At 45.5% G+C, this 27,272-nt stretch overlaps 2 long non-coding RNA genes across 2 annotated transcripts; one reads left to right on the forward strand and one right to left on the reverse strand.

Annotated features, from left to right (window-relative positions):
- Nucleotides 1-4,090: 4,090 nt before the first annotated feature.
- Nucleotides 4,091-26,982, reverse strand: LOC120323466. The gene is made up of 2 exons (XR_005563935.1): nucleotides 26,593-26,982; nucleotides 4,091-5,424 (listed from the first exon to the last, which is right to left on the reverse strand). It is a non-coding gene; the product is annotated as an uncharacterized LOC120323466 (long non-coding RNA).
- Nucleotides 14,412-16,553, forward strand: LOC120323464. Its single transcript, XR_005563933.1, has 2 exons — nucleotides 14,412-15,572; nucleotides 15,680-16,553. It is a non-coding gene; the product is annotated as an uncharacterized LOC120323464 (long non-coding RNA).
- Nucleotides 26,983-27,272: the final 290 nt, after the last annotated feature.

Here is a 27,272-nt window from a genome sequence, read left to right on the forward strand (position 1 = left end):
TCTAGACCCTAATTGAAGACAAGTGGCAAATGGTTTATATTAAACCCCCCTCCGTTTCCTCCGCCTCCAACTCCGGGCGTTTCCAGACAAACTGTGCAAACCTCTGGCATCGCGCATATATAGATACACCCAATATTTCGCCGTTCAAATATATCGGTATCGTCTGGTTTTGTCTCTATTCCCAGGCGCAAATTTCGGTGACTCGGTTGTGCACAGATCTCTCCGGCAGGTCCTTTGATATGACCATGTCAGAGACCACAGAAAGGGGAGCTGGGAGGGACGGGCATCCCCGACGCCCCTCCGCCTTCCAAGGCGACCTGGGCACAAAGGCTCTCGATGCTCAACCTGTTTACAGAAATCCTCCACTTTGCTCCATAATTTTATCTCACAAGATTTCGCACCCCTCGTTTGCGGGAGAGAGCTGCAAGTTTCCCCTAGACTTTGGGGTTTCCCCACGGTCTTTGTGTGAATCTGGTCGGACCGGAAGACACGAAAATATTTTGTCGTTTGCCTTAAAAAAGGGACAGATGTGGGCATTTATTTCTATTTTATTTCTCGTTTAACTCAGAGGTGGCAGCGGCTGCTGCATCGCAGCCGCCCTGAAACGAGAATTATAGGTGCAAATGAACCAGGGGCTTACCGGTGCAGGGGGGGGGAATTAAATATGTATATTTTATATCCTTTCAATACCTGGCACTTAGGATGCTGGGAGTCACCCCGTGCTCGCCCCATTTTCCCTACAGGAAGAAGCGCTCGGGTATCCCCGCTGTCGCTCCGCACCCTCTGAAAACCCCTTCGCCCATCCCGCTCCCCCGCAGCGTGGCCGGAGCACCCCACAGCCCCAGAGTCACCCCACCCCAGGACCCCCGGCACGGCACTTGGTGGAGGTGGGGGGCGAGCAGGGGGTGCTGCCGGCGGTGCCCCAGCCCCCTGCCCCTCTCTGCTCTTCCTCACCCCGCAAAGGGGGCTGCAGCTTCCAGCCTCACCCATCGTGTGGTGTCCCCCGCTCCACACGAGCAGTAATTAGCCATTTCCTTTGAATGCCTCTGGGAGTTTTCCTCCACATCAGGCAGAGGACAGGTCTCCCAGGTCCAGTATTTATCCTGCATTTCTCCATTTCCCCCCAAAACTTGTGTCTTTGACCCGTCTCAAAACCGACGCATTGATCACGTCTCAGCCCTTCTGGCCGCAGTGTCAGGTCACGCGATGGGACCATGCACGTGTGCTGCTGTTGCATTCCTGGCAGACTATCGCTGTTCCTCCCTCCCTAAACCTCCCCCAAAGGGGACTTTCTGCCCCTTCACCCAACTGCCAGAAGGCAGAATTGGAGCCGGTGCCCTCTGGGAGCTTGGGTAGGGACCATGCTGAGAGGAGGTGGCTGCAGGGGCAGAGACCTCCCAGCTGGAGGTCACTTGTTGGGGACAGGAGGCCACCTGGGTAGGCACGTGTCCTGGGAGGTTCTCACCCATTTAGGACGTGAGAGGCCCTGAAACTGGAGAGGGATGTGGCACTTGGCAGGCGAGGGCTGAGGGGCAGCTCCCCACACCGAGGCCAAGCCCCTCTCCTGTGCCAGCATAAGCCACAGTGCAGCTCCCATTGTCACATGCCTTAAGTCAGAAATATGGCCACTATTGCCACCCCCAGGGGCTCTGCACAGGTATGACAGAGGGGCTTTGCCTGCAGGGGGGCTTTGCCTCCCCCCCCATCCCCCCCGCTGTAGCTTTGTTGGCAGAAGGAGAAAGGACCCTGTGGCAGAAGCACGTGCTGGGATTGCAGCAAAACAGGTACAGATGCAGGTGCCAGGAAAGCTTTAACATCACCTGCACAAGCCTCCCAGAGGTGGAAGTCATTACCAGGTCACAAATATCGAAAAAATTCACTTAAAACACAGTTTTCAAATATTGGTGATTCAAAATAGTACTGCTGCTTGATCCCTTCCCCCTCCATAGCTTTACATTTCTTGAATCTTTACAAAGATATATTTACATGGCTTTTCTTCTCTAAGTAATGAATTTAGCAGAAATAAAAGAAGAAATTTAGCAGAAATAAAGAAGAAAACAACAAAAAAACCACCCCAAACCCAAACTAAAAGTTCAAAATTGATACAAAAAATTGATATAATTTCCAGTGTAAAGGTAGAAATTCTGTTTCCAGATACCAGTCTGATATTTTGCCTGCTTTTGTCCAGCTGAATCTTCATTAAGGCCAACAGGCACAAATCATTCCAGCTCCGTAAAAATATGCACACAAAACTGACCCAAGATGTGGCAAAAAAATAAAAGCTAGCCTCCAGCCCAAAGATCCAAGCAGTACACACAACACTAAAATAAACCTCCTCACTGCCACAACACCCCCCTGCAGCCTGCAGGGCAAGAGGTGGCCAAATGAGAGGCTGAGTGCACTGGGGTGGGTGTCACCCCCCAGCCCAAGAGATGACACAAGGAGCAGGAGGTTCACCCTAGACAGGGATACAGTGCTTCAGACTTGTGCTGCTGCAGCACCGGATTTTGTTTCCCAACAGTAACAGCAGTATTGATTTATCTAAAAGGTAGGATTTGAGGCCTTAAAGTCTTTAGCTCCTTTTTCCACATGAAAAGTGTTCCACCTTTCCTCTAGTGTCATATCTAGTGTCTATGCTACTCCCAGCACAGCAGCATTCCCTGCCATTCCCAAGAACACATATTTCCCATCCAGAAGCAGCGCCAGCCACTGCACAAGTCACCTGTAGGTTTGCACAAATCCCACTCATGGAGAAACACCGAAGCTGCCCATGCAGCACAGGCAGCTGCCACAACAGGGAACCATCCACCAGGAGGGACACAGAAAAGCCCAAAAGCAGAGCTTAAATACCTTTGAAAATCTGCATGTCAAATACCTCAGAGAAAGCCTGATGTGAGTCCAGCAAAGCCAGTGGCATGGAGCTGTGAAGGAGGTTCAGCTGTCCCCTTGCTGTTCCAACCAGCAGCATTCAAAAAACACTGCATTTCCCTACTACACACTACCACCCTCTGCAAGTCCCATGAGTCCCAAGGCCAGGCTTAATGTACTCAAGCCAGTGATGCTCCTCACCTGCTGGCAGCCGAGGCAGCAGGGAGGTGCTGTTCAGGTGTGGTGACTTACCAGCAGCACAGGGCTGACTCGGTTGCCCTCACCCAACCTGGGGCTCAGAGCCCAGGCAAAAATAAAACCCCCCAACCCCACACTGCCATCGAGCTGCGATGATTTTTGTCCGTTGGCTTTAATGAGGATTCAGCTGGAGGAAAGCAGGCAAAATATCAGCGTGGTAGCTGGAGAGATGGAAACAGGATTTCTGGCTTTACACTGGAAATTATATCCATTTTTATATCAATTTTGAATTTTCAGTGTATTCTTGTGAGATTGCTTTGTTCATAAGTGTAGATTTTGTTGTTGGAAATTATTTTACACACATTTTTAGAGCAAAGATAGGAAACTAAATGCTCCCAAATCCATCTGCCTGGAACAGTGTTAAGGAACAGCACACAAATGGCTATGTTGGCTTTCTTCTCCGTGGGGTGCAAAATCATGGGGTCCTCAAGTCCTAACTAGGAAGAGAATAATGTGTAAAGAAAGTGCCTGGCCTGAGCTCACCAACAGTTCCCAACTCTTGCTGATATTGATGGCAATTAGATGTATAAATATCTTTGGAAACAGGGTCCAGAGGACAAGGCTGTGTGTGCTCACAGCTTCACCAAACCCCAGGCAAGAATGAATTTTTTGGAGGTACAGATGTTGGTATTATTTAGTTGATATTTTACAGATGCTGCTGTATAGTTCTTATAGGTTTCTTCATAAATTCAGCATCATTTTGTGTTTGTTATTGAACTCCAGAGAGCACATAGAAAAATTATTTGGGTTGGAAAGTTTTCAGGGTATGGAAGCAGATGATACCCAGACCAACTGTGGTATCATTATAATAATATATATAATTATAATAATTTCCACCTTGAGAATTAGGAGCTGCATAAAACAGCAGCTAAAATTGGTGTTTAGAATAGAAACTTGGCACCAAGTTCTTTCTGCAGCTGCCTCAAAACTGCACACAAATCTCATCACAGGACTAGTACTATTGTTTTTAACGGATTACATTTTATTAGATTTTGAAGAGTGTTCACATCATAAAATGCATGCAGGAAATACTGTGTATGTAAAACACAGCCACATTAATTATGAAAGCTAGTAAATGAATCATACATTACTCTAAATATATTATGCATTGCTTACATCGCTTTGCCATGGCATGTTTGCACGATAGAAATAGAAACTAGAAAAGAACGTTGAAAAAAAAAAACTTAAGAGAAAAATAACAACATCAGTTGAGGAGGCAAGAAGAAAGAGGAAAAGCACAGAGGGAAGATGTGATACCAACATGACCTTATTTTTGTAGGAAGCCAAACTAATGGCCCTTGTGATATTCGAGTACCTGAGCACTGCAAACCCGTGAGTCAAAGGGAACTCATGGGGTGATTTTTCTGACAAAAATATGTGTGATTTTGATAACAGAGTCATATGGCCTATCTCACAGACTTCTCTCTTTTACAAAATGACTTTTCGTGCCTGTTTGCAGATTTTAGCAGAGAGCTGGTGATATACTGGATATGAGGAGTTGACTGGCTTTTTAAGATGATGACTTATTTCCTGCCAAATTTGCTTTAAGAAACCACTTCAGTTCTGTGCACGAGACTTCATGTTGCTTTGATTTATTACCCAGGATATAAATGGGGAGCTGTCTGGTTATAGTGGAATTCAGAGCAAAATTAAATTTTTCTCCTATAGGAATAACATAACTATCTCATGCAGCCAAAACACATTATCTTGTCCGTAAAGCTCTCTCTGTACGTTCGTATATATTAGACGGGGAGGAGAGGCACACCATGAGCCCGCCGAGATAATACACATTCGGCTCAACTCGCAGCCAAATCACGATGTGATGTGAGGCTGTTGATACATCTTAAAAACTGCAGAGCAGGCTCCTCGAGTATGGGAAAACACAAACCCTCTGGCAGCCCCGAGCTCGGTCTCTCTCCCCTCGCTGGGTTCGTGCTGACGCGGAGCCTCTCGCTGCCGGCAGGCGGGGAAGGCAGTTGCCCGCAGAGCTAACGCTGTCCAGCTGGGCTTTGCTTTTGGCAGCCCTCTCTCCGAAGCAAAAGGTATTTTCCAAGTTGGTTATCCCGTTGCTTGTGTTCCTCCTGAGCCTGCTGTTTCTGTGTCTGCTGGTGGAGAGGAGGAAGCTGGACTGGTGGAGCGGGGCAGGGGCTGCACGAATCACATCTCTGCTCCTGCGAACCGGCAGGAGCACTGCCGGCTTCCTCCTCCTGCGGCTTCGGAGGGGCCCTTCTCTCGCATCCGCCTTGCACTGCTGTTGGCACCCAACCGGTCTCATTTGTCTTCAAGGCTCCAGTACAACTGCAAGAGAAACAGCATATACAATCGGTACTGAGTTTAAATCTTGCCAGGCTCTGCCCAGGCTGCCGGGATCTGATCCGGCAATCCATTCCCCAGAACAATTTTCACTCAGTTTTAAGACTTTTATTTCAAGCTCAATCTGGCACGCACGCATTTAGCTGAAAGAGCTGCCCCACCCTGCCCCTGCACCGCACTCGCTGCCGTGCCACGGCACTGCAGACACTGCAGGGACAGAGAGAGGCTGGGGCTTCACAGTGGAGCATGTCCAGAGCAGGGCAATGGAGCTGGGGAAGGTCTGGAGCAAAAGTCTGGTGAGGAGCAGCTGAGGGAGCTGGGGTGGGCTCAGCCTCGACAAAAGGAGGCTCAGCAAGGACATTATCCCTCTCTAAAACTACCTGAAAGGAGGTTGTAGCCAGGTGGGCATCAGTCTCTTCTCCCAGATAACAAGTGACAGGACAAGAGGAAATAGCCTCAAATTCTGCCAGGGGAGGTTTAGATTGTATACTACCAAAAATTTCTTCGCTGAAAGGGTTCCCAATCCCTGTCACAGGCTGCTCAGGGCAGTGGTGGAATCACCATTCCTGGAGGTATTTAAAAGACCTACATGTGACACTTGGGAATATTGTTCTGTGGTGGGCTTGGCAGTGCTGGGTTAACAGTTGGACTTGATGATCTTAGAAGGCTTTTTCAGCCTAAACAATTCTATGGTTCTGTCAAACCTTACTGAAGTCTTTCACTTTTGTTGTATATTGAAAGGACAAACATTAAACAAAAACAACATTGCATTAAACAACTCATGTTAATGAACCCTATGGAGATGTCCACTGATTTTTACAAGAGAAAAATCTTTGAAGGAAAGAAACTCGAAACAGGGAGTTTGAGATGAGCTAAACCCAAGGAGGAGGAATGCCAAGAGCAGACATAAGGACAGGAGCTTGCTGCTGGCAACCTTTCTGCAGAAAACGGCATTGTTCGATAACCTCTGTTTTGCACAGACAAGCAACTAGGACTGCTCTGGCACCTCAGATACATAAATAATTCAGAGAAATATTCAGGTTTTGATGTCCCTTCTTATTGCCCTCCGAGTCTGAACATCCAAAAAAGCTAATTGCATATTCTTTTTGGGGTTAGACCTTACGTCGCATCTCTGAGATGAAACCATGGAAAAATGTCGGCTGGGAGGGACCTCTGGAGGTCTTGAGTCCAGCCCTCCCTTCAAAGCAGGGCTAATGTCAAGGTCAAATCATAATAAGCTTTTTACAGTACACAATCTGGAAAAGCCATGAAGGAATTACACTGATCTCCCTCTCCCCAGGTGACTCTGGCGAGATCTTCCACATCAAATTCTATCTTTGTCTCACTTCTGGCTGGATAAACTGTTCTAGGAAAGTCTCAGGGACTGCACAGAATTGGATTTTCTAAGCCTGTAAATCTTTTGCTGCCACAAGTAAATTCACCATCCATTCTTAAAACCTCGAACACTGACCTAAGTGGCTGTCCTGGAGAAGGACGTGGGCCACTGTATTTAAACGGCTTGGACTGGGAAAGGGCCAGATCATACTGAAATCTGCCTCCACTGATCCCAGTGTATTTTGGACCAAGCCCTGAAGTAGGAGACAAAAATGGCATGTTTTGGACTTGAAGAGTGCCGCCTCTTTGTGCCAGGCTGGCATGCAGTCACTGGCAGGAGTAAGGACATGACTAGAGTCCCCACACAGCCAGCCCTTCCCACCCTCCTTCTGAGAAATAAAAGGAGAAAAAAGTGGAAATAAAAATCTAGGAACATGGAAACAGATCAGGCAAATCAAAACCCTGGGGACACGTTAATTCCATTTGATAAACCCCTTCCTCCTTGTCCATATTCAGCTCTTGCTCCCAAATCTTTCAGCGTCATCCATGCCAGAGAGTAGCTGCAATGCCAAGACTTTGAATTTAAGGACTCAGCATCAGTGAGGGAAGCTCAGTGGAATGACTCTGGGACTTGTGGGATTCTGCAGAACATTTCTCTTCCTCAGAATGTAAATCTGTCCTGCTTACCATGGTCATCTGGAGAAATCCACGTGAGAGGGGATCGTTTCAGTGCCATTTAACACCATTTGGCTCATGTTAAGTTGTTAGCACTGCGAGGAAAAATGCTGGGATGTTGTTGCAGACAGGGACCAGGTGATGGTTGGCACATCATGCATCAGCAAGGAGGGCATGTGGGCTGGCATTGGGCTCCATCCCTCCTCACTCTCTGAGGCTTGGGCACAGAACCAGAGCTCTGCTACCTTCTGTCTTTTACTTCCACCATCTTAAAGCCAGTAAGAAAAATAAAGCCTTTAGATGATTTCTGCTAGCTCCAGGCAATCTAGAACCTTTGCCAAAGAATTACACAGAGACAGTACTAAAAAAAAAGGTTGTCCCCAAAGTCTTTTAAATACAGATATTGCAACCAGTGTCCTTCCTGGCAGCCTAGGAGGGAGACCAACCTACCCATCAGGACCCCATTTTGTGACTTACAGAGCCTGTCAGGAAAGATCGATAGTTGGCATGGTAACAAGCTCATTTCCCAAGAATAGAGCTCCTTTTTATTAAATTTGGCTGGCTATTGATCAGTTCCTGATCCACGTATCAAAACATGACAAGCACTTAATGAATCACAGACTTTTATAGAGGTGAATAAAAAAATAATAATATCATGAGGCAGCTGGGGACTGCTGCCTGCTTCCAAGGGTGGCCTGTCGGCTGTGACCGGAGCCAGGCACGGTGCAGGATACAGGGATGGAAAAGGAGTACAAACGTAACCTAATTCTATGGAAATTTAAAGGCCTGTTTTGCCCTGACATGAAGATCTCTTGGAGCAGCATCCCCACCAAGCAGCTTTGTGCTGTGTGGGATTTTATCCCTCCTCCCAACTCGCTCTCCACGGCTCTGTACTGCCTGTTGACCGTGTGGCTGTACGGCCCCTCCCCATGGCTCATGACCCTCCAAACCCAGTGGCTCCCCAGAGGTTTCTCTTTGGACCTTGAAACTTCTCCCTGCACAGAGGGCTCCTGGCTCCCCACACATCTGCAGCCTGCAGGCAGCACAGCCGTGTCACACTGCAATGAGGCGACTGATAAATTCAGCCCGTGCAGATTTGCTGACAGCAGCTCTAAAGTTTGTGTTAAACTTGTTCACTTTTTGGTCCTCCCAAGCAGAGCTGTTTGCTTTGCATCCCTAAGCACATGGCCACAGTCCAGGCAGCAGCTTGGCCACTCCTCAGAGCAGCCTGACATCCCTCCCTGTGCCATCCTGGGGGTCTGTATGCCTCCCAGTTCCCATTCCAAAGGGCAGGTGGCTCTGGTGTGGCACAGTACAAACCCCTCAGCCTTTCCACTGGAGGGATACAGCCCATCACCAAGATGATTTTCCTGTTCAAATTGCTTTAGCATGCTTTTACATGAGAGATAATAACAGCTCCAAAGGCTTCATCCAGACTATTAAATAATACTCACTTAATGTAGAGTCTGAATTCATGCTGAAATGACAGACTATAATAATCCAGTCATATCCCTCTGGCACACAGCTGACTGTAGATGCTTAGAAACACTGCAAGATCTATTTATTTACATGATATGGTATATCATGGCTAGTTTTTTCAGGTCACCTCCTGTGACTGGTCTGATACAGAGAAGTCGCTGCAATATCTGACAGTCTCCCTCTGTCAGATATTTTAGAGGGAGAAAGATGCCTGACCACATACATGGATGTGTTAAAGCTTCCAAAAAACTAATGGTTCTGCAAACTGGAAAAAAAATTTCAGACACAAGCTAAATACCCCAGCCATGCCCCTGCACCCTCTGAGGACAGTTGCCACATCATAACGAAGCAATTGCTGGTGAAGGTCACCATTTCAATAGCTTCACCTAGAAAAGTTCTTTAACAAAATGCCAAATTTTTTAACAAATCAATGTACAGATTTCTAAAGGGTTCAGGCTCTAAGGTCAGGTAATTTGTAAGACTTTATCTGGTATCTGTGCAGTCTGAACCCCTCTTCCACAAAAAGCAAGAGCCCAATGCAATGAACCACAAGGTGGGTGATGGGGTTCCTCTGAGGCCAAAGGAGCTTTATTCCCAAACCCCCAATAACTGTGTGCTATATGGCACTGACACACAGTGACATGTGCCAAACCCTGATGTGGGCGTTTGTGCATGTTGATAGTGTCTGTCCCCTCCACTCATGGCAGTTCTGCTTTGCACCGTCAAAGCTGAACTAAGGCAAGTCCTCTTTGAACCACTGAGCTCAACACTGAGCAACTTGTGAGGCATCTTAAAACCTTCACAGCTTATAAATCATACAGCTATATCACCATACATACTCTGCAGCCAGCAATATCTGCTCTGTTTTACAGGTGGGAATCAGAGACCAAACAGTTTACCTGCTTGCAGCTGCACCAGTGGTCCTGCAACATGGACAGATCTCCACATCACCAACTCTCAATGGAGTGCACAATCCTATATACACACTTCAGTGTCACTGCTATCACCCACATTCCTGCAGGTCCATCACTGTGCATCGTCTGAGCCTACTGACACTGCCTGAGCACCCATCTGAAAGGTCACAAGAAGACACACAGGCAGCAGTGGTTGCTTTTTCTCAGGCTTTCGAGAGAAAGCGATGCCTAGAGAGCAAAGCAGAGCAGCCCCCACGTTAGCTGGGGTTGACAGAGTGCCCCAGGTCTGCAAAGTCACTGACATTCTCCTCTTCATCTCAGAACAAAGGATGAACTTTGTCATCACATGACTCATGGTTTTTTCCAGATGCTCAAAGAATAGAAAGAAATCAGGTTAAATAAGTAAGTAAGTGGACAAGAGCAATTCTCTTTGTCATCACCTCCCTCCAAGGGCAATTTTGGAGGAGAAAGAAGAGTTCTAACTTGCCCATTTGAAAGCTTAGCAAATACTGCCAATAATTGCGCTGGAAGAACATCATGTTCCCATTTGTTCTCTGTTTCAGACTGTGCTCCCAGCCCTGTGTGTTCCCGTTCTGAGAACATTCTACCCAGATGAAGTTACCTAAGAAACACCTAAATATCTGAACATACCTAAAGGCAAATGTTGACAGAGGGTATCTAGACATACATCAAACCCATCATGTCATTTAGCTGCTCCTAAAATCTGAATGTGTAAGACTCGAGACGAGTTAGGCATTTGATTGTGGAGCAGTGGGCATGGTTTGCCTTGAGATTGAGCAGCTGAGCGTCCCATAGAGTCTGGGAGCAGAGTGAGCTTCACAAACCACAGGTGGTTTGTTCCCACACAAGCCCCAGCTATACTGTGCCAACCCCTGCCCAGCTGCAGAGCCAAAATTCAGCCAAAACAGCTAATCAATCCCAGATGGAGAGCTGCAGCAAAAAACCAAGCGTTTCCCGTTGACCACTTATCCCAAAGATGCTCAAAATTAAGCCAGTGAGGTTGGCACTTTTTGCTTACAAATTAGCACCCATTTATTCAAGCAGACAGTAAAAATTCCTAAGGAAAGAAGTGGCTTATGTTTGTGGGAATCAGCCATTTGCCACTTTGAACTGCTTTTGATGGATTTCAACAGACCTCTGCACTTGAAGCCGGCGGGAGGCACAGCGGTGCCCACCGGCTCTCCCGGCAGCTCTCCGGGCACTGCAAGGGGCTGGGAAAACTCCATAAACCCACCACAGAGCATCCTCTAAACTCTCCAGGGTGGGCAAACGCGGCGACAGCAGAGCAGAGAGGAGAGACTTAACAGCCTGATCTTGCGCTAGGGTTTAATTTAAGTTAGAAATAACATCTCTTTCTCATCTAGATCATATTAGGATTTTGAAAGGGCAGTCACGCAACTTCTCCCAGCAGTTATGGCAGAACTGCGCTCGGAAATGAATGGAGCTCGTGGAAGCATTCAGGACCGAACAATTGGATTTATAATTAGGCCTAAAAAGGAAAGAACGCTGAATAAAAGCAGCACAGCCAATTTTAGAAGAAAAGGAAGTTCTGGATGGAATTCATTGGGGTAGAGCACTGAAGTGGAAATGGAAAGTGTTCAAAGATAAATGAGTTTAGGCCTAAGAGTTTGCTTGACATCTAGAAAATGTACTAGGAACACAGTGTCAAGAAAAGCTAACGTGAATAACAAAGAAACACAAGAAGTGAGAGAAGAGAGGAAAGAGCCATAAAACTTTGGGACAACAAAGAGTTGCAATTATAGAGGGAAATGTAATGAAGTGTAAAAAATCATAATGAAAGCAAAGATAGAGAATGAAAGGATGATTGCATATTTGCTTAATGCACATCGGAGAAGTGTCAAAGACATGGGAAACAAGAGGTCACTAAATGAGAAAATAAAGCCTCGGAGGAAAGGCACTGAATTTATTGCTTTAAATACAGACTTATTTGCCTGGGATTTACCACTTGAAAGCCAATGACAGATGCAAGTGACAGAAATGTTTTCCTAAAGGAGAGGAAAAATTTCAGAAGGAAACTGAGCTTTTTTTTCTTAGGCAACTGATCCAGCAATGTGGTCTGATCCAAAGGCAAAACACTGGGATCTAACAAGGGCTCAGAAACAGAGGGAAAACTCAGTCTAACCAGTCCCCAAGTGCAGGGAGGTTAATGTTTGCTTAATAACACCCTTTGCTGGCATCAGGAGTCTTGTCTCAAAGTGACTCAGCTTTGCAGGTCATTTGCATCAGAGGGGGTGTCTCTTCTCAGCCCTCATTGGGCTCCCCTCCTGGGATTTTTCTGATAAGATGTATCTGGTTTTGGTACCCAAAATACCTGCTACATCCCACTATATCATTTCCCAGTAATATTACAGCTCAGGAGCTGCATACAACAGTTAATGCTGTGGCCCAAAAAATCTTACCATGTCCAGATCAGCAGTACAAAGTGTGATGGAAACCATCCCAGGTTCTCCTGAGTGGTGTCCCATGGGCTTCACTGCCTCTAGCAACTCTGTGGTTATTTAAAGGCAAATTCGGGGCTTCCCAGCTATGGGGAAAACTGAGATCTGTTACTGAATGAAATACAGGCAGTTACGCAACAATATATCCCTTTCCCAGCATGAGGTGCAGCCATGGCTTTGCATTTACAGATCTGTGGCTGGCCTTGATTCCAGCAGAATAAAAAAACTCTTTCTGTAGAACAGTGTCCCCAGAAGGGACACAGGGCTTCAATACCCTTTTTTGCCCTGAAATGAAGAATGGCCATGAGCTGGGGATCCCGTTTTGCTGGGGCAGCACCAAGAGATGGGGCCTGTGCCCTGCAGGCAACTTCCCAAACCCATGGCATGGGGAAGGAATCAGCAGTTGATGGAGAACATGGCTTAGATGACTCCATCACCAAAGAGAAGCACCAGATGGGACACAAGGAATGAGTCCTCACCTCATCTATATATTCCAGTGGTGTCTGTATGTCCCACCCATGTAGGTGCTGAATCATCCCAGATGAGGTGGTGGGATCCCCAAGGAAGCACAGAGTACTCCTGGGCTGGTCCAAACCTTCCTCCCCTTTGGGACCTCCAGGACTCGGTGACCTCAGAAACGGGGCTGAGAAAGAGCTCACAGCCCACAGCAGCCCGGGACACCCATGGAAAAAGCAAAAAGGAAGTGGAGCAAGGCTGCCAAGTGCATTTTCTCTCAAAAACCCTATGAACAGCAGAGTGACACCCTGGGAGCAGGATCCTACTGGTGCGTTTATCAACCAAGTGATATCTACACAATTAGTAGTTTTCTTTAATTTAGGACTAATTTTGTCCCACCAGTTTAAATTAAAGCCCCCAATAGGATAATTTCCTCACAACCATAATTTTGTTACAAGCTTTTCATTAATCCAATCACAACTTCTATAATATTATTTGGCAGCTGATTGAGACTACAGTAACCACAGGGGTTCACACACATTGTCTCATTTCTGATTTAAAAAAAAAAAAAAAAAAGTAAAATGAGTCCAATTAAAAATTCTTTTAGTACTGTCTAATATGTGAAACTCCCCAAAGTCAGGACAGAAAAATCATCATTCCAGCCATGCAGCCCGTCTGCAGGTGACAGCAGAAGCTACGTGCTAATGTCAGCCGTCCGTAAGTGTCTGCCTGTCTGTCTGTCTAGCTGTCTGTTGCAATAATGTATTTAAAGAGAATTGCCAGGGTGGAAATATTCATGTTTGAAAATATTTGTCTATGGCTTTGGGGAATTTTCTCTGGAGTATTTTGGTTTGATCTCAAGGCTCTTTCAGTTCCCTGAAGTCTTACTCAAAGCATCCCGGGCCGTGATGCAAATATTCAGCACAAGGCAATCCCCTGCAAATCTCATATTCATAGCAAGAAATGGAAAAGAGAGAAACCCAGTGGTGGAAAGGTCTTGTGGCAGTAATAACATACAGAGCATTGTCAGATGGGGAAGCTTCAGTGTGGAGATGTGCTAATTTGGAGGGAAAAAAAAGAATATAAAGCAGGGGGGATTTTAAAGTAAATTCAAGTCTTAAAAATTGCACTTTCTTCAAGTCACATACAATCACTCCTGACAGAAATTTTTCAGGCACATTGAAGTGCAGAAGGGAGGTGACAGAAATCCCTTGAAATAAACACAACAAAGGAGTCAAAAGAGAAAATCAAAATTAATCTAGGCTGTATAATAGAAATATTAAAGTTGAGGGGGTCTGTTTCCTTCTTCTCTGCGAGCAAGAGCCCCCAGGCATGGAGGGGCAGCTTCAGCCTCAGAGGAAGGAGGATTCCCTTTCCCCTCCGTATGCTAAGCTGTGGCTTGCCAGCAGCATTGATGTACCACACCATGGGCTGGACCAAATCCCAGGAGCAATCACAGTGTCCTGCACCTTCATGTGGTGGCGGGGCAGAGCCCACCTGGAGGCATCAGAGAGGGTGCTGGAGCCGGCAGAGGGGCGGGCAGGGGGAGGGTGAGAGGCAGCGGCTGCTGACCCAGCCCCGCTGAGGGCAGGGTGGAAGGGGAGGACCAAGGAGGCACAACAGAAAGGGCACGGTTTTCCTCCTAGCAAACAATATGCAGTGGCAAAGGGAGGGGTACAGGCACCAAAACATTCCTGAATTCAGGCCAAACATGGCAAACGTTTCCAGAGATAAAGAAAATAGAGGGTGTATTTTAATAAAAGAGATATTTTGTGCGGACATTTCAAAGAAAAGACACTCCTACTTCCCACTTCAAGGCTGCATTTGCTTTTCAAATTGACATCAGTCCAAATGAGAAAAAGGTTTAGAAAACCCAGGGATGATCCCCAATGCTTGGCTTCTCCTGGATGAAACCTACTTGAGCTTGCCACACACCCTTTGAGCAGGTCAGGCCAGGCTGCCCATCAGTGGGCCAGGCTCCAAGCAAGACCACAGATAAAAAAAACCCTAATTTTCAAGTTATTTCCACACTGTGCTGCTGAGAAGAGGAATGGAGCTGTGCCTTTGTCCCCTCTCTGTACACAGCATGGCCATGCCATGCTCCAGCCCCTCCATCCACAGCATGGGCATGCGGAGCCTCAGTCACCACTTTATTGAAAGAACTTGGCATCTGCATCCTTCTATCACTAGCAAACCCCTCGATTCCTAATTAAGCTCTCATTAAGAACCATACCTGCAGTGGCTGGATGCCAGCACAGTGCAACTGGCAGGAGCTTTTAATCCTTCCCCAGCTTCACCGTATAGGCAGAAGACAGAACTGAGCAATGCCAGAATTTCTGTTCTGTGCAATAGTTAAACACAATTTTGAGACACACTTTCCATCCAACTCAGGGATAAGTCACGACCCAGAAATTCCCCCAAACACGAACAAGAAAATTTCTCTCAGAGCTGCCCAGCTGCTTCCACATAGGAGACCTAGAGTGTAAAGAGGTGGTAAAACATGAGCCCGTCAGGATTCCCACCCATTTTCATTTTCCACATGTTCCTGTTCATACTCTCAGGATAACGAATCTGACTCTGCTAAACAGCCTGTCTCTGACAAATCTGACTTTTTCCAGTGGAAACCAATTCCGCCAGAAAATGTGGAAGGTGAGCTGCAAGCTGTGAGGTGCAGCCATATCCCTGCCCACCTGCTCCTGGAGATCACACCTGAGCACGACAGGACAATCCAAATCCTGTCCCGAGCTGAGCACAGGACAGTTTTCATACCTGAGGATGGCTGCACAGACAGTGAGTAAGTGATAGTGCCCTTTCACTCCCCACTATGCTGAGCTGATAAGCTCAGGAATTATGGCTTTTCCACCTCAACATGTTTTTCTGGGATCTTTGTTTCTACCACAGGTTAAACTCATCAAGGCTTCCTGGCTCAGAAGTGAATGTGGAGCAACTTCTGCCTTGAGAGAGGGTCAGGAGGGGTTACCTTTAGACAGCAGCATCGCTCCTCTTCCCTGCTACCCCAGTGATCTGAGTAGATCTCTTCTTTTGTTGTTGCAGCTTTTCTTTTTGTGTCCTCAGCTAAAGGGAATTAACTTCTACTGGGAGCAGCCAATGAGGCCTGTATTGATAATTAGGCGTTCAGAGGCTTCATGCTACTGTTTCCCCACAGCTCAGCCAACAAGGATGAGAAGTGCCCAAGAAGTGCTGACTTTCCTGCCATGCACGGAGGCAGCCAAGTCCCATATCCAAGAAGAAGAATACTATGGTGGAGGTAAAGGGAAAGCAACCAGAGCAGTGTGTGAGCCAGGCACATAGAGCTATATTTGGGGTGGCTGATTTTTGGGTTGAGAGGTGCCACTGTGTGCTAGGATATCCTAAAACCCGGGAGAATTTAATCCCTGCTCAAAAGAAGGGCAGGCACAGTGAGGTGCACAGGACTGTGCAGCTTCGCTGGATCAGGAAGAGGCAGCAGAGCTGGAAATGCAGGGTCAGAGCAGTTCAGGCCCATATTCAGAGGGGCTCCAGTCCTAGTCCTTGTTGAAATTAGTCTTTGCATGGATACGTATAAATAAATCCAGGACACTGCTTGCGTAACAATAACATTTTGCAGTATCTGGCATTTGCCGCTAGTTGAAGGCTAAGCAAACCATGCTTCAGTGGAGCATAAAATTGCTTTTCCTTTGGAACAAGCAGGGCATTGTAGTAATAGGCAAAACTGTACATTGTGTTAACGGCTGTATTTTCACATTATTGATTTACATTGTGTAATGCCATGCAAGACCTGCTTTCAATGATATGTGCATCTGTCATATCACAATAACTGCAAAAGGCTGGGTGCTGCTTGGAAAAATGAAGCGCTGGGGATCCCGGGGCATATTCACATCCCTGTGCCCATCATGCAGAGGTGATGATTAGGGGGATGTTGTGGTAATGAGCAGGTCCCAAGTGTGTGCTATGTAAATCAAGGCTGCCCGGGTCAGCTTCCACTTACTGTGCACATCCAACTTTTTCAGCCTGCTTACTCTTCTGACAAGGAGAGTGTATGGAAATGCTTCCCCTTGGCAGCTCCCCTCAGCTATGTGTGTGTCAAGGTATCCAAGATGGATGAGTTGCATTTTTTTTCCCCTCTCCAACTATTTTCTGAAGGGGCCAGCCCTGGCACAGGAATGCCCACAGGGATCACCAGACACCAGAAAAGCAGAGCAGTATGAGAGAGCCACCAAAGACAAAACCAGGGAGATTTGTCACAGGAAATGTCATCACTAAATACACATTAAAATAAGAGAATGAAGAATCTGCAGATACAGTGTTTTGAATCTAAGCGAGTTCACCTCAAAAATGCAATTAAAAAGTGTTGATATCAGTCTGAAACATTTTTAAAATCACTACATAGTTAATGCAAAGCTTTGTTTTACACTATCTAGCCTGGTGGTAAATTAGGTAGCTTAGCTTCCATTAATCTATAATATCTGACTTCATTGCTTACAGTGGCTCCAAGAGCTATATATTATAATGGGGAATATTAAAATAATATTTGTCTTCCTTTTTATTTGGTTATTTATAAAGGTATTAAATTTTCTCATTGCTCAAAGAGGAAGAACGATCCCAGATCCATTTTGCCAGACCAACAACTGAGCAACCAGGTTCCAATTCCTTCCACAGCTACAGACTTTCTGGCCTCAGGCAAGTCACATAGTCTCTGTGCATCACCCCCTCCAGCTGTAGGACTCAGCCACCCAGAACTTGTAGAGGGCCACAGGACCCCAGGAGAGACAGACAGACTGCCCTAAAATCAAACATCACTTAAATATTTGTCTAGGATGTAGCGGATTTAACAATCAGAGGGGCTTTTTTTTTTCAGCAGGTAGTTAAAATCTGGAATAGTTAAATATTCATCTAAGAATCAGCTCTTTCCAGAAGGAGAGCCACAGAGATGCCTCAGGTGGGGAACTTGGGGTGCTCTGCCATTTCCAGGACCTTGACCTTCCATCCACACAGCAACACATTATGGTTTTACACACCAGCACGAGCCAGCAGTGTTGGATCCAAAATGCAGGAGAGAAAAGCAGTGAACCAACACACACTGGCCATGCAGAGATTAAAGGAAAGATATTTCATTTCCACTGAGAACATGGAGGGATCTCTGTGCTGTGATGGATGTGTTGATTTTGTCTTACTGCCCTTCTCAGTCCTGAAGCAGCTCAGCTCTGTCCCTTTGCCAGCACCTCACAGGGGAGATGTAATTCCAGGAAATTGCTTTCAACCCCGGCTCCCTACTGCAACATAGAAACATTTTTAAAGCTCAGGCCAATGTGCTGCCTGTCTCCTGCCTGTCCCTGCCTTGATGCACTCGTATCCACCCCGTGCTTGTCACATTACTGAAATGAAAAACCAGGGTTAAATGAGAGCTCTGCTTTTCAGTTCACCTTTAACTGGAAATTATAGGGTTTTTTCCTTCCTTATATACTTTTTTCCCCCCACTCTCTGCTATCTTAGTCCATTCTCTTTGTTTCAATTGAAAAACTGGGGGACATTTTACCAAATTCTTATTTCACGTGATCCAAGATAAAACCAAAGATACGTCGTAATGTTAGTCATTACTGCCACGGACTGAAAGAAAATCTAAGATAAGGAAAGTTTTTACTCTTTTATCCTTTTTTTTTTTTTACTTTCTGTGCATTTACATTGATTGCTTTTGAGCCTGCTCTTTTCTCCAGACTTGCAAGTCACTAATGATCAAGATTTTAACATTGTACATTGTTTAAAATGTTAGTTGTGTCATCAACAGCTCACAGAAGCAATGCAACTCTGAACTTGGGTCTTAGAAGGTAAAAGTCTTTTCAGTTTGTCTTTAAATACTCGGATAAATCCCGTTAGCTTTCTCCACACCATCAAAGCATTTGGATAGCATAAAGCAACTGAATACATAAAAATGTATCTAAACACCTTGTAAATCCCTACACAGAGCTGTTGCCGACACTACTTTTAACCCTAGGAAAACATTTCACCAATTACTGATCAAATACAATACAGCTAAATTTCACCGCCAGCACATCATTTTGATAATGGGTATGGAAATTATCCATTCAATAGCTATTCAGAAATAACTTAGAAAGATTGGTTTTCAGATTCTTCTGAGAATCCTAGAATAATCCCCTATAATCACCGTGGTGAGAATCCACCAACATTTTTCCCTTTGAAAAAGACTGTTTGGGGCGAGAGTGTTGGTGGTCTCTGCCTGTCCTCTGATGGCTGGATTCAAACAATATATCTGAAATCACCAGCACTTTGCTGGCAGAGGACTGAGAGGTTTCATACTCTTACATGACTCAGTCAAGAAAGTCTGCCAGCATAGGGAAAGACTTTAGCTCTCCCCTGTCAGCTTGGCTTCTCAGGTGCACCTCAGCAACCTATCAGTATAAATTTTCTTCCTTTGTCACAGAGCAAACTTGCATCATTTTCTATTCAGAGTCTGGAAGAAACAAAACAAACAATATGAAGTACCTAAAATAAGCAATAACTACACTTTGCACTTCCCTGCTGCTCTGTGACAGCTGCTAAATGTGATCCAGAGTATTTTAGAATGTTTCAATTTTATGACCTTTCTTGCTTCTTGGTATGAGGCTGAAAGGATTTTCTCGTTCTTCTTTAGGGAAAGATACTATTTTCTGATTTACTTTACTGATTTCATAGATGTGAAATTTGGTCTGACTGGGGGAGATGAAGCAGGGGGGCTTGTTGGATGAGAAATGTTTTCCTGCTCCGGAGTGGTAATTAGACACCAGACATGAGCGTAACAAAAAGAAACCCCAGACGTGTCCAAAGCTTTCCTTTCCCCTTCAGTAACTCAGCTTTTGCTCCCTTATGAATTTAAGCTGCCCAGGTACCACAGAGTCCTTTAGCCCAAGGAAAACCGAATTTCTCTATACTTGCATATAAAGCCCTCTGGGGATCCCTTGCCCTTGTGCCCTCCTTGTCACACTGCAGCAGAGGTGACCCTGCTTCCCTGCCACCTTGACCACGGTTGATGTCCCCAAAGGCAGACACAACCTGCCCTTCTAAAGCAAATGACAGACACTGGCCAGGAGGGCCTTTCTCCCATCCCAAGGCCAGGCCACTTATTTCCACAGGTTATTATGCAATGGGTTAATTGGGGGCACAACAACCTCCCCTGGGAAGCCCAATTAAAGACAACAGCCCTGGCTTTTATCCTTCAGGTGAGGACCACAAACGCACACACGGGCTTTCAGAATCACTGGTTTCTGTAGCAGTTTGCTACCATCCCAGGGTGGGGGAAAGGCAAATGAGTCACCAGTGAGGCACCCGCCCAGGGAAAGGCTGTGGCACCACCAGGACCCAAGTGCTCCCAGTCCACGCTGAAATGGCAAAGTCATTCTCTCCTATCCCAAAAGTGCAGGTTTCATACCCCAAAGTGGTAAAAGAAGAGTTAATACAGCAAAACACTAGCAGGAAAAAGCCTTTCTAATAGCTGCACACGGGTGAGTTTCCATTCACAAGCAAACTCACCAAAAGCAAAGAGCAGCTGCAAGAGCACCGGCACAAGCAACCACCCCAATGGCCCTGTGCTGGCCAGTCTAAAAATCTCCACAGTTAGAGCAAAGACAAAACAACACCACCTGGTTCATAAGCAAAACCATCTTCCAGTGGCTTGGACAGTGAATCACACACCAAATCTGCTCACAAGAATGTACTGAATCCCTGATGATTCGGGGAGAGGCTGACGGTGGCTCAGGACTGTCACATGGCATCACTGGGCAAGTCTAGTCTGCCTGCACATCACTCAAGGCCAAGAAAGGGGCTACTTTAGGCCTACGTACTGTTTGCTGTAAACAGTTATGGCAGCTCTATGATAACAGGATCTAACAGGATCAGGAATGTTTTGTGGGGCGGAGAGGGCACATAGAGTCAGGCAGAGCTGAGAGAGGCGGCAGCTCTGGGACCCGCGATGGAGGGGTTGCGTCCTCCTCTGTCTGCTGGGCTGAGCCTTCAGCTGCAAGAGAAGTTGGACGTGAAGAACATACAAATCCCCCAGCCCTCAGGGGTTTCCTTTCACGGGAGAAACCATGGACTTCAGCAGCAGCACCTGGAAACCCCGGGCAGCATTTGCAAGCCGTGCTCACAGCCAGGACATACGGCATGGGGCAGCCGGGGAGACCCACCAGCCCCAGCACTCGGGTAACCCTTTGAGCAGGCTGGGCAGCACTCAGGGCAGCCTTGCTGCAGGGCTTTTTATATCAGCTTTACCTTCAAGACAAGATTATTGACCTTTCCAATCCAGTATTTAACAACCCCCATTCATTCCCATTTTCCCCTTCCCTTCCACTTCGTTCCCTTTGTTGCTCTGTAATAGAAGAGGCAACAGGGCACATATTTCTGCAGAACAAAGCATTATCATCCTAATTATAGTTTCCTGGTGTTTTCTTCACTTTTACCATTTTATTAAAAACAATTAGCTGAGAAAAACCATCTTTTTTAATCTCTACCCTATTGTTCTCATCTCTCTCTGAATCCAAGGAGGTCTTTTCAGAGGCTATTTTATTCATAATTACATATATTGGAACAACTGCTCAGAAAGTGAGCCCAGAAATGATTCTGACAATACTTTCCTAGCAGGCTGGGTCCTGCTGCCTCTGAAGTGTGTAACACTAACAATTTAATAAAATCTATGTGAAAACAAGGGCTTATTTTCAACAGCCTGTGTAAATGATGGATGCAGCTATGCCAAGAGCGTTGGCCTAATAGATTGAGGAGGAGTTGGAGTTGCAGCAAAATCAGGAGCCAAAAACTTTTGTTTGGCTGCCAGACTTGGCTCCCCTGACTCCTTTGAGGCGTCTGGCTGCAGGCAAGTATGACCCTGAGGATAACACAGCAAGGCACGGGGATTTTACCAGATAAAGACCCCAGCTCCACCCATTTGTACTCAAAACCTGCAGGACTCTGGAGGAATGTTAGCCCTTTGGTCTAGTTTGGCCCCTATGCTCCAAGCCTGATTTAAGCACAGACCACTTCAGCTTCAAAGATGCCTTCTGGAGGTTTTGCATATGTATAATTCTTATTCCAAAGCTTCCCCCCTCCAGTTCTCTGTTTACCCTATAGGCTTTTATTTAAAAAACAGTACAGTCAGAGCATTGCAATTTTTTTCATTTGAAAGAGATGTTTGAAATTTATTTTTTTTGCACTGGGAAAAAACTTTAAAGTGTATCATATTAAGTCAATTGGCTCTTCACATTTTTTTTAAGCTTCCCCTCTACCACCTTTGTTAATTACCCACCATTTGAACAAGGGTCTTCTCCTGCCTTGATCCTGCCGTGAAATCATGATGCTATATTTGTCTTTCTAACATCAAAGTCATTTCCATGGTCACCAACTGTGATGTCATAAACACATTTTTAATGGCTTGTTTACAGCAGGGAACAGAAGGAGAGAAGAGATTATGGGTGGAAGGAAACTCTTATCGATACACAACAGTTTTAAGCACAACTGTGAGGCTAAGGCATGCAGAAAACTTGAAGTCAAGAAAAAATCCTTGCTGAAATAGCTTCTCTTCTGAAGTTCGTCCCAGCACAAAAATCCCTTTTTAAGTTACTAGTGAACCAGCAATCCCAGTGGATTACTATTATTTTAGTCAGCTCAGAGTTGGTACTTTCTAAGCTTGGAAGACAGCAAATCCATGCCCCAATCCATCCATCTCACTGTATAAATGAACACACCCAACACACACCCAATGACTCCCACAGAAGTGCTTGGACAGGACACAGTGGGATCTGAGCATTATTGGCCCATAGTTGTACTTGGCTCGAGTCACAGTAAGAATTAGAATTCCCCCAAGAGACACCTCAGTTGGACCAGAAGGTCCCCTTTTCTCCAGTCATGGCTGTGAGACCCCATAGCTGGTCCTCCCTCTACACAGGGGTTACCACGTGCAGTCAGTCACTCAGGAGAAAGGTTCTCTTTCAGCAAAGATGCCAGGACAAACTTGGGATTTTGGCCACAAAAAGAGTAGGCTACATGACCTCACAGCCCAGCCTAACTCCCCAAAAGACCCAAAGCACCCCAATTCTGTCCTGGAGGTCATTGGAGAGGTTGCCAGGTGATGGTTTTGAGATGCTCTTGGACACCCCTGGCCGATGGAGATTGCTGTGGTCAGCCAAAGAAACCAGCACGGAGCACAGCTGTAGGAAGGATGGAGCCAGGCTCCTCTTGGTGGTGCTGAGCAATAAGACAGGAGGCAATGGGCAGAAAACAATGCACAGAAGTTCCACCTGAACACGAGGAAGAATTTCTTTACTGTCCAGGTTACCACACACTGGAACAGTTTGCCCAAAGAAGCTTGGAATCTCCCTCCCTGGAGATGTTTAAGAACTATCAGGATGCAACCCTGTGCAATGTGCTCTAGGATGAGAGTGGGGAAGTGGGACCAGAGAACCCACTGTGGTCCCTTCCAACCTTACCCATTCTGTGATTCTGTGAAACACAAAACCTTGCTGCCACCTTCTCAGGGGATGTCGGGAAGGGACAAGGAAGGGCTGACCCACCCCTGAGTCAGCAGAGGAGCTGCAGAAGTCTCTGCTTGGAAAAGATTTTTCAAACTGGGTTCCCAGTTAGCTCCAGGATGTCCCTGCTCTCACAGCCTGCCAGGACCACAGCCATCCCAGGGATACCTGCTGTGGGAGCCAGGCTCTGTACAACCTGCCATCTCCCTCCACAGCCATCCTCTTCCAGGCAAAATCCTCAAAACTCTTTCCAGAGCATATAGGAAGAAGGACTGGGACTACTTGAAGGTGGAGCCATCCCTGGCACTTGGCTGTCTTAGAGACACCACGGCAAGACATCCCTGTACATATGCTCTGAGGAGATTATCTCCCTGCCCCTACCCAAAGAAAAAATGAGACGGGCGGGGGGGGGGGGGGGGTGGGAACTCACTGGACGATGAAATTCCTAAATCCTCATCCCATGAGAAGAATTAATATAGCTCTTTCTCTGCACCAATCCCGGGAGCTCCCCAGTAGGAGATCCTTTTGTACATCACACAGCAGCAAGGGTACATCTTTCAGCAAGCTCTCTTCCAGAGTGAGCGCAGTCCCTGGCACGCAGGAGCCGGGATTTCACACACCCTATTCATCACCGAGGTACGGAACAAGCGGCCACCATTTTGCTGCAGTCCCACAGCAGGAATAAAATGGTGGCATAGATGAAAACTGCCAGATCAAACACGATCCAGTTGCCTGTCACCACCTGCAGCTCTTCTCCGCCTTACATGTAACGCTGAATTCTTAATCAGGTTAATATTTGATTTCTGGGTGCTTAAACAAACACACACAAAAAAAACCCCACCACAAAAAAACTCACAACAAAAAGAATATAATACTATAACAGATGATTAACGTTGCAGCCACGAAGTACCGAGATGCAAACTACTGATGTTAGAATTTACATTTCCCCCACAAAATGGCAAGTCTGCATGCTGTTGTTTTTTCATGACTGGTTCACCCAGAGCCCCCAAGAATGAGTAACTGGACACATGTTCAACATGCAAAGGGCTCAATATCTTTTCTAGTACCTTTTGAGAAATGTTAGCTGGCTGAGAAAGGCAGAAGTGTTCAATTAGCTGCTCTTAAACAGCCCCTTCCCCACGTTACACCAAATTGATGCCTAAATACACGGACTTTTCGAAAGGCATTCCTGGAGGACGAAAGGAAAGTAGGCACACACTGGGTTCCCAGGGAGGACAGTTAATCCAGATCAGGCAGAAGAGGGTTTGATTTTTATCTTTGTTATTTGCACATTTCTTCTGCTCATACACACAGTAAAGCTACCCTAAAGCTGAGCCTAAGCACCAGAACAAGTCCCAGGTCCCTGGACTGGGACAGACACAGGTTCCTCACACTTAACAAGAGACCAACCACAAAATTAAATTCATTTCTGTCTGTGGAGAATCTTGTTCTGTGTTCAGCTTTGGGTTTAAATAATAATTTCACTATAGTATACAAGGAATAGATTATCACAAAGAACTTCATTTTTCAACCAAAAAGAAGCAGTGTAACACCTAACAGCAATTCTTCCCAACAGCACAAATTACCTTCAAAATTAAAGCTTATATAATCTCTTTAGAGCACAGTGCACACTAAAAATTCCTTATTTCTATCTTTCACAGTCAACAACTGGAACAAAATATTTCTTGGCTTACACTTTTTGACTGGTTTGATTTGTACAGGCTGTAGATTTGCTGCATTCTGCTCTTCTAAAACTACATAATTCAGTAATGGAACACACGCTGTTGGATTCTGCTTCACAGTTACTTGTTACCTTTATTTCTACATTAATTCTATGAATCAAATATTGCAAATTAATTACTGAAGTGATAAAAAAAAATAATTTCAGTAATTTGTAAGACATCTGTTACATGTCTTAGAGATTTCTTGATCTTTCTTTATCTCATATATATGTTTACATCTGATAATTCAACTATTACCTCAAAATATATCAAAATATATCAAAATATATCAAAATATATCAAAATATATCAAAATATATCAAAATATATCAAAATATATCAAAATATATCAAAATATATCAAAATATATCAAAATATATCAAAATATATCAAAATAAATATATCAAAATATATCAAAAGACTGCAGAAACAAGAAAAGTCTGACTGAATTGATAGGAAAAAAACCAACCAAACAAACAAAACCAAACCTAAAATCCCACCATACTTTTCTTTACTGGAAGTCCTTGGCTGAGCAGATGAAGCCTCCATCATGCAAGGAGTCATTACATTCAGTCCAGTATTTTATTTCAGACTATCAGGTACTGCAGATCACTGGAATGGGCAAAGAAGGGGAGTTTCCATTGCCAGCATTGCCACTTCTGGGGTAAAGATGAGCTTAAAGCTTAAAGATGAGGGAAAAGATTCAAGCTGGATCATTTCAGAGCATTCTCTCCCCTGAGGAAGGTACAATGTGAGTTGACGGGGACTTTTCAGAGGCGAGAATTAGGAGCGGTGCTTTCTCAGTGCTTGATCTCCCAGACTACAAAACCCAGTCTTGCAAAAAGGCAGGCTTTGCTGCCATATAATAGTCCAAGTTTAGCCTAAAACATAAATGGTGCCTAACACAGTGCTAAATAGGGAAGCTGTTTCTGATGTATTGTGTCCCTGCTTTTCCCTTCTCCGACACACAGCAGAGATGCCAAATAAAACAGCAGAGTTGAACAGCTCGTGCCCGTGTAGGAGTCTGGCTTGCAGGTATTTGCCACAGTTTGCAAGAGAGGGGTAAAATCTGACCATAAAGTGAATTTCCACAGAACAATGCAAAGACACTAATGGAATTTTGGTTTTAGCATTAATCAGTGCTAAGGGAAAAATCCTTAGTAGAGGTGATCAGCTAGAGGATGCCAGGTTGGACAACATGTAAATGTACCTTAACCTGCAGCAGAAGTTGTGGAGATCTGGGTGCAGATTTCTAAAGAGCCAGCAGGATTTCCCCCAGGCTAGGTTTAACACAGCTACACCAGTTGGGATATCCTTGCTAGCACAAGACCCTCATTTCCCTTTATGTGTTGCTGCCTTTGGCTCGCCCTAATTTTGCTGTGCATCTTTTACATCATTTCCATGACATCCCTAAATGAGTCTGCCAGAGTCTTAACTTGGGCTTCCTGACCCAGCTTTCCCGAAGGGTTTCAGGGAAAGAAAAGGAAAACAAACAAAGAAACAAACAAAAGGAAATTCTGGCAACAAATAATCCTTCTGCAGAAAACATCACACAGCTGTGTTATCATCCCAAAATCCTTACCTCTCACCCCAGAGACCCACATGATGCTTTTGGGAGCAAGCAAGTGCTGAGAGAGGCGCAGCAGTCATTCAGAAGCATGAAAGGTTGTCCCATCATGCAGGCATTAGGACTTACTTCCATTTTATTACTCATTTGAGCCTAGAACTTCCACATGCATCTACCTGCAAGGTGCTGGGGGAAAGATGTGCTTTCAGGAGAAGCTTGAAGGAGAAGGCAATGGTGGAGAGAGGTGGAGGCTGTCCCAGGAGGAGGCTATCAGTCAGCAGACATCACCCACAGGTGAAATCAACTGCTCATCCTCAGCTTCTGTTTCCAAATGTGATGCAAACATGGAGAAAGGACGCTACTTGGCAATGTTTTTCACAAAAAAATATTAGAAATAATGTTTTTGAGCATTTGGTTTGTTAAATGGGACATTTTGCTTAATAAAGAGAAGGCAAAATGTCAGTGTATTATTATATTGGATGTAAGAAGGGATGATTAAAATTCTCCTGTATATTGAGCAGCCTCAGAAAATGCCCATCACAGAAAATGCAGCTGGGCATTTCCACCACACCCTGGGAGAGCAATCTGACAGCCAAAACTCAGCAGCAAAACTCAGTGCCAAAAAAAACCCTTTCTGATTTAAAATACAGGAGGATTAACACTGAAGTTACTAAATGAATAACAACCATGAGGGA

The sequence above is a fragment of the Pipra filicauda genome, unplaced genomic scaffold, assembly GCF_003945595.2.
Source record: "Pipra filicauda isolate LSUMZ 115617 unplaced genomic scaffold, ASM394559v2 scaffold268_size1050017_pilon, whole genome shotgun sequence".
Taxonomy (NCBI): domain Eukaryota; kingdom Metazoa; phylum Chordata; class Aves; order Passeriformes; family Pipridae; genus Pipra; species Pipra filicauda.